Here is an 8747-nt window from a genome sequence, read left to right as displayed (position 1 = left end):
TATATATATATATATATATGTACAATTATTAAGGTGGCTAGACGCAAATCATAACCTAAAGGCAAAATTTAATCGTCTTATTTCTATCAAAGACGGTACAGACTTGCATTCTAGTCACTTTCAGTGACGATTAAATTCTGTCTTTTGGTTTTAATTCGCATCTATCCACCTTCCTAATTTTATAAATTACACCTTACCATTTTATTGAATCAGCTATCGATTTCTTCGATAATTTTATGTGTACTAACAAAGATCTCAGCTCACCCATTAGCAACGGAGTAACGTCACCTATGCGGATTAATTCTATCCGAAATCGGCCGGCCGATATTTTGCACTCGCTTGCTGTAGGAGGTTGTCTCCCTTGTCAGGGAATAGAAATTGTGCTATGTTTGTGGCTAAGATTTTCTTTTTTTAAAATTTTATATAATATATATATATGTGTGTGTGTGTGTGTGTGTGTGTGTAATTCAGATTCAGTTGAATTAGGTACTTATGTCGAAGTACCAAGTCAGTTCGGTATTATCCGTACAGCTCGAAGTAAGGTGAATGAGATCAAAATAAGCAACAGGATATCATGAAGTGATGCAGTACGACCGTTTCAAGCGAGTCCATTTAATTGAACAAAGTAATCATTACATCAATTTAAATTAGTGTACGGATAGCAAATTATTTCATTTGTTCATTTATGTTCGAAACTTAGGTACAAGTGGCAACTATTAAAAATATTTTTTATTTTTCATCCCCTTCGAAATTACTCTTAACCGCGGTTCGGGTATTGACTGCTCCTTTTAGCATGTAAGGTGTCCTGTTAGGGTCACCTCTTTTGTGCATAAATGTATACTAATTTTATATGAAAAAATATATGTATATATATGTATGTATTGATATATACATGACTATGCGCAGTTACATACATGCACATATTTGTAGATATGGAAGAATAGATCAGGTAAACGACCATAAAGCTTCGAACTTAACGTATATGCGTAAAAAAAAAGGACAGGTAGGTTGGGGGCGGATACGATCAGGAATAGAGGAATGAGAGTAATTCATTGTAGTCCTTGGGAGAAGACGTGTCCTATGTAAAAATTATGTATTATTCATTATGGTTTCTAAAACGTGGTGTTTTCTAGTGCGCGAAAACATCGGTATGGGCGTGATGACTGAGTGTCCAGTTGTATTAAAATATTTTGGAAGTGGGAATTGTATTTACGCGAAGCTCATAGAGCATGCCCTGCATATGCTTGCATAGTAGACATCCCCAAAGATATCATCTGTTCCAGCGTATAGGCCACCAAATTATTGCATGAAAATGTGAGCCTAGCCTGTTGATATATGTATGTACAGGCAAGCTGAGTTTACACAGTTGTGCTTGTCTGTGTTTGCATGTGTGTATTAATGTGTGTGCAAAATTGTGTGCGTGTATATATATGTTTGTATGTATATGTGTGAGTGTTTGTGAGTGTGTGTGTGTGTTTGGTTTTGTGCGTAGTGGGTGTAATGCCTGAGTGTGTATGTTTGAATGTCCATAATTCAGACGAGCGTGTATAGAGAGAAAAAAATGAGGCAGGAAGATGGAAAAGAAAGAAAATGATGATGTAAAAGAAGGAATGATTAAAATGAAATAAATTATTCATGTTTTATTGCTGTTTAATCCCAGATTAGCTGTGATCAAATGACTAGAGATTGTCATCAGATCTACAGTCCCATCTAGTCGAGGACAACACAGCACATTGTGATGCAATGTGGATAATTGTAAATAATGCAATGTAATATCCTGCATACTACAATAACTGTTTTATCACGTCTGCAAGACTTTGGAACTAATCACAACAAATAGGGTGAAATGAACGTGGACTGAACAAAATAACGACAGATCCTCCGTACTGTGTATCCCGTACAATTTTTGAAATGATAACGATATTGATGCTGCTGCTATTGTTTTACAAATGTCTTTTTTATGTTCGTATTTTAGTTCTAGAATTAGGTGGAAGAAATGTTTCTCGTAGACTACTGTTTCTAGTAGACTCCGGGTGTGTTATAAATATTCTACTTTGCTTATGGCTGATTGTATATATAAGTGACAGGAACTGCGTAAGCTGGAGTTTACTGCGTTAGTAAATTCTCACCTCATATATTCAGGTGGTCATTCATATTTAATATTGTTTGTTTCTTTGTGCAAGTGTTATGCGGGTATGTTTTATGTGCAGTCTGTGCTTGTAGTTTACTACGATTTTCTTATATAAGTGATTGGAGATCGAGACAAGGCTAACGTAATATCTATGATGGATTGAAAAATCTATCAGCAACAACTCCAGACAATATCAATTAAAGCCAAACATCATAGTCACAACAAAACATTACTAACACAAAATACAAGAAGATACCAAGAATGACATAAAAGACCTCTACAATGTTCACAGTCACCGTAGAAGTAAGAGAAAATAAGTGAGAAAAAGTAAAATCAAAATGATGCCCAACCATATTGAGTGCACTCACCAGCACCACATTCGGCCAATTCAAAGAACCAACAACATAAATGTATAAAGACTAATGCATTAATATATAAAGACTAATGCATTAAAGTAGTTATCTTCATAGACATAATTATATGTAAAAGAAATTTTAGAGGAAACCTGATTTTTGCAAATCTATATAAAACTGGGACGTATCTACGATGTAAAGGAGGTAGGTCTGCTGGTTAATTGTCTGTGCGAATCCCATTACTCACGTAATAGGATATCTATCTATCTATCTATCTATCTATCTATCTATTTATCTATCTATCTATCTGTCTGTCTATCTATCTATCTATCTATCTATCTATCTATGTGTCTACCTATCTGTCTGTCTGTCTGTCTGTCTGTCTGTATGTCTGTCTGTATGTCTGTCTATCTATCTATCTATCTTTCTTTATTTCTATCTATCTATCTATCTATCTATCTATCTATCTATCGATTTCACTTTATATATATATATATATATATATATAGAGAGAGAGAGAGAGAGAGAGAGAGAGAAAGACAGGGAGATAGAAAATAATATGGGCATATATATGTATATGTGTGTATAGATATATGCGTGTGAGCGTGTGTGTGCGTATGTGTGTGTGTATGTGCATATATAATATTTATTACCAAAGTAATGTGATTCAATCAGACAATTAAATTAGTTTCAATTTGAAGATTTTTTCTTACTCTTTATTCCAATTTTTTGCTTTACCATATTTCGATTTGTATTTACTTAGAGTAAATGTATCTAAAGTAAATACAGACTATATATTTACAGAATATATATAGAAACCTATAAAAAAAAAAAGCATTTAAATAAATATAATTGTCTGAGTTTTCAGGTGCAATATTTTTACTCATATCTTCTTACAACATGGAAGGAAATAGAACCCTGTCACGGTGTTTTACAATATATTGTTCGAAGCCGGAATATTCCTCGTGGGCCGTCTATAGGTTTTGGTTTATATATCTACGGGACTGATAATGAAGCCAAAATAATCAGGGAAAATACAAAACTACAATTGAGTATTCTGAATTAATGAAATGAATAATTAAATTTTTGAAGTTCACTTATTAAATATCATTAAATATGAATGTAATAATTAAATATTCTCTTTGGTTAAATACTTTCGAATATATTTTTGTAACTTCTTAAGAATATTTTCAGTTTTGTTATTAATCATTAATATCTAAGACAGCGAGTTGGCAGAATCTATAGCACGTTGAAGGCAGCGAGCTGTCAGAAACGTTAGCACGCCGGGCGAAATGCTTAGTGGCATTTCGTCTGCCGTAATGTACTGAGTTCAAATTCCACCGAGGTCGACTTTGCCTTTCATCCTTTTGGGGTCGATAAATTAAGTACCAGTTACGCACTGGGGTCGATGTAATCTACTTAATCCCTTTGTCTGTCCGTGTTTGTCCTCTCTATGTTTAGCCTCTTGTGGGCAACAGAGAAATAAGAAATGTTAGCACGCCGGGCGAAATACTTAGCGGTATTTCGTCTGTCTTTATGTTCTGAGTTCAAAATCCACCGAGGTCGAGTTTGCCTTTCATCCTTTCAGGGGTCGATAAATTAAGTACCAGTTACGTACTGGGGTCGATCTAACCGACTGGCCCACTCCCCCAAAATTTCGGCCCTTGTGCCTAGACTAGAAAAAGAATCTTTAGCATGTCGGATAAAATGCTTAACGGTATTTCTTCTAGCTTTTTATGTTCTGAGATCAAATACCGCTGAAGTGGACTTTGTCTTTAATCCTTTTGGGGGTCGATAAAATGAAGTACCAGACAAGTACTGTGGTGGCCATGTGTTAGAGTTCATTTTTTATGAATGGTTATTTTCTAGTAATCAGTTAAACAAGCTTTAACGAGCTTATCGAAGTGTGACAATATGATTATTCATTTATTTGTCGGCCCTTCAAAATTGTTCTTAAAACAAAAGCGTTGCTATTAAAACTTAATTTTTTGTAAACAAATGAAAATGAAAAAAAAAATACGAACCGGATATGAAACAGGTTGACTTTTACGCATTTATATATTCGTTCTGCTCATTCTGTTTTTGTATTTTCCCGGATTGTTTTCGTTTCATTATCACTACTGCAGATATATGTACTTAAAACCAAAGATCGGTTTTAGTTCAAATCCATTAAAAATCGGCTTTTCTTTATATCACTCTAAAGTCAATAAAATATGCACTCGTCAATAGATGGAAAGCAATTCAGTAGAGTTCAGCTTTCATCTTTTGAAAGCTGGCGCTCAACTGAAAAAGTTCTCACATTGGAACAATTATTCAATGACGTTTTTAATATGACTAGTATTTTATTCATTAGGATATCTGGCGTTTTTTCTCCTGAATTTTCTTTTCGTTATCATAAAGTTTGTTTTTATATCTTTGTACGAAACTGAAGGTTTCCAGTAGATAAAACTTTTCCTATTTCAAAAAGTTTTTTTGGTAAATTGGTCCACAGTTGAGATATGTGATGCAATGGTTGCTAGGTGCATTCAGCAGAATCGCTCTCATTCAGTGATAAATGGTTCCTTTATACATGCATGCATACATACATACACACATATATACTACACACCACACACACACACACACACACACACACACACACACATATATATTCTTTTACTTATTTCAGGCATTTGACTGCGGTCATGCTGGAACACCGCATTTTAGTAGAAGAAATCGACTTCAGGTCTTATTTTTTGAGAGCCTGACACTTATTCTATCAGTCACTTTTGCCAAACTGCTAAGTTACGGGGACGTGCGTTTACGTCCCCGTTAGTAGCGGTTCGGCAAAAGAGGGAGATAGAATAAGTACTAAGCTTTAAAAAATAATTCTCGGGGTCGATTTATTCTACTCAGACACTTCAAGACGGTGCCCTAGCATGGCCGCAGTCAAGTGACTGAAACAAGAAAAGATAACAGATAAAAGATATACCACTAAAAAAGATGCAAGCGATATAGACAAAAAAGTAAGGAGCATTGCGAACAAAAGCGGTTGGTTTAACTGTTGATATAAACTATATCACCACCGAAAATGCTCGAATAGTTCCTACACTACTGGAAATAGAGACTTAGCTTGTGATTCTCTTCCCTCTGTTCAGGTAATTTATCCTTCAGATAGTGTAGAAAAACAAAAAAAATATTTCATAGTGTTCGTGTTGATCACATGGTGAGATACGCAATTAGCTACTTCTCAATATCACTTAATGTATCATGTGAGATTTGTCATTAAGTATTTCAACTACCAACTTAAATGTCAACTTTAATTCTTATGTCGATGGTATGTACAAGAAGACTATGTAAAAACACGCATACAACAACCATTATCATACACACACACACAAACACACTTACATATATATTCACACACATACATACTTAGATACATTCATACATATAGGTCACTCAACATATCCGACCTCCTACCCACTCGACAGACACGTACGTAGTCTATGAAGTACACAGGAAATAGTCATACGCATATACAGAGCAGATATATTCGGGAATAGATGCCTATACATACATTCTTCTGTCTAGTAAGCCTGACAAATATGCGATGTGTACTGTTATCAGACTTCACTTAAGAATTTCCTCATACGCCCTTCCCTGTAACGCCTTAACGGAGAACAATAAAATCTCTTTCTCTCGCTTTTTGTGTGTTTGTTACACACAGCTTTACTACGTTTGTTTAGATGCACATGTATGTATGCTACTGTGTATGCATACACAAATACATTTGCTCACACACAAACACATACACACACATGTACGTTTTTCAATGCTTGAATATAACTATACCTATGTATGTGATTGAGTGTGTGCGCATACCGATGTCTCAGCTGTATACTTTTGTATGTGCTCGTCTGTGTGTATATGTCTGTGTGTGTGTGCGTATGTCTATCTATCTATCTATCTATCTATCTATCTATCTATCTATCTATCTATCTATCTATATGCAGATAGAGAGGGATATATATATATATATATATATATATATATATATATATATATATTCATAAGAATACATATACACACACATTCATGTATATTTGTTTACATGTTTCTAAATTTGGTAATGGCCATGCTAGGGCATTACTTAGAAAGTTTTTGGTGGATCATATTGACGCCTGGACATAGTTTTGAGTCGGTAACTTCTTTGATCGAACCTCATGTGTCGAACGTCTAACATACATACGTAGATATATGCAAAGATTCATACAGAAACACAAACATATATGTGTGTGTGTGTGTATATATACATACATATATACATCCACACACACACACATCCACACACACACACACACACACACACGCACACACACACACACACACACACACACACATATATATATATATATATATATATATATATATATATATATATATATATATATATATATACATACACACGCTTTATTTCCATTCTGCCGCCAAATCGTCGTATTTTCTTCTTTTATTTTTATTAAATCGTCTATGATATATTTGGTGATGCAGTTTTTCCTTTCTGTGTATCATTCATCTCATGTTTTAGGAGGCGGTCTAACACATGATGTTGGCAACCAATGTATTGGGCTGCAGGATATCCACGCTTTACAAATTCGTTCTGAAGTTGAATGACCACTTCAGTATGCTTTCTTGTATTTACACTACATGCGTCTGTGATGATCCTTTTGATTGCTGGCTACAATTCGTTATCATCCAAAACTTCCTTTAGTCCTTGAAAAATAGTATCTGCTCTGCTATTCTAATTTCTCTTGTTTTGTTTTTCACTACAACGACTTGTCTTTCTTTACCCTTCATAACCTTTCCATCAAAATGGAGTACCCAGTGGTAAATTTCTAAAGTTTCTTTTAGTTCCTGCTTCATCTTTGCGGCCTCTCTCATAGCAGGTTTGTACATCCCGACTGTGGTGGATTGGGGAGAAATACTCCGTCCCCTCTCAGCTGTTTGCAGACGTTGGCTGCTTTATGACTGCTTAAATTCTATTTTTTCAGCAAGTTCATTGCTTTCTGAGTTGAGTGATGTTGTTGTTTAGAGGTGCCAACTTGTTCGTCTATTGGTAATGTGATTTCATCTGCAGAATCGGAAGTAGGGGTTTCTGATTTCTGATGATGTTAATGATGGTGTATCTGTAAGAGGTTGAGTACATATTAGTAACATCAATGCATACAAAAAAATTATGTAATATTTGAGAATTTTTTAGGCACGTTACTGTACTTACTGCAGTATATGAGAGGAACGCTTGTGAAGTTGAAGCTGAGACTCTTGTCGAAGAAGGTGTTCACTTTGAAGGATTAACCGTAGCTAACTGCGATGTGGGGTAGCCAGTTATACCTCCACTTTGAATTTGTGTACTGTAAAAGTATTTCTCTTCTTTAGATAACCAGCTGCCATTTTGATTAGTAATGTCAAACAAATCTTCAAAATTTTGACCTGGTATCGCATGTTTTAATTGGATATCATATCTTGTCAACAGAGTATTTACTTTTCTTACAATAGACTTTAGTGTTATACACAAAAATACAAATTTTTTCCATAGATTCTTTAGTTCTTGAGCAATGAGCTGATTTCTTGCATGTCTGGATTTTTTAACTTTTGCTAATGCGTCATACCTTCCAATGATGCTGGATTTTGTAGGGATTCTAGTTAGTTCAGTCCACTCATGTTCCACATTCGGTATTATTCTTCGCTTTTTAACAGACTTTTCAAAGTTAGTTATATTTTTTGTCACTTTTTCTTGTTTGCTACAATTGCTTGACTTGACTGCTTAAATGACATGATTGATGTATTTATTTCACTGATTAAAGCAATATATTTTAATATCTGTAATAGAAAGAATAATGCAGTCCTGAACTCAACGACAAATAATACTACTCAAGATGTGAAACAACTTTTACTACTGTATATATCGTTATTGGCATTTAGCCATGAAGTAACTTCAGTCATAAAATCCTTTTAATCTAATGAAATAGTGTGAAGCTCTAATGCCGAACATAATGTGAGTTTGACTAAGGCAATGCAAGTGTCAAGAATTTGAAAATAAATATATTAGTTGGTGGGGGAGGTTTTTGAAAGTTTAAAATAAGATGAACTGCTCGTCACTGTTTTCTCATAATTTCTCGTAACAAGTCACCCTGGCCATGTTCAATTTCAGAAAAAATCTAAGAAGTCATTGCCCTAATGCACATACATTTTTATATATTTATGTATGTACATACATTATT

General features: G+C 34.5%; 1 long non-coding RNA gene across 1 annotated transcript in view; it reads right to left on the bottom strand.

Moving 5' to 3' along the window:
• Positions 1-5146, bottom strand: part of LOC128249320 (uncharacterized) — a 20332-nt gene extending 15186 nt beyond the window's left edge. The window contains exon 1 of the long non-coding RNA XR_008265421.1: positions 4509-5146. This is a non-coding gene — a long non-coding RNA (uncharacterized LOC128249320). The remainder of the gene's footprint in view (positions 1-4508) is intronic.
• Between the last annotated feature and the right edge of the window lie 3601 nt (positions 5147-8747).

The sequence above is a fragment of the Octopus bimaculoides genome, chromosome 13 (assembly GCF_001194135.2).
Source record: "Octopus bimaculoides isolate UCB-OBI-ISO-001 chromosome 13, ASM119413v2, whole genome shotgun sequence".
Classification (NCBI taxonomy): domain Eukaryota; kingdom Metazoa; phylum Mollusca; class Cephalopoda; order Octopoda; family Octopodidae; genus Octopus; species Octopus bimaculoides.
The sequence above is the reverse complement of the archived record's forward strand: the minus strand, read 5'-3'. Positions and strand labels throughout refer to the sequence as shown.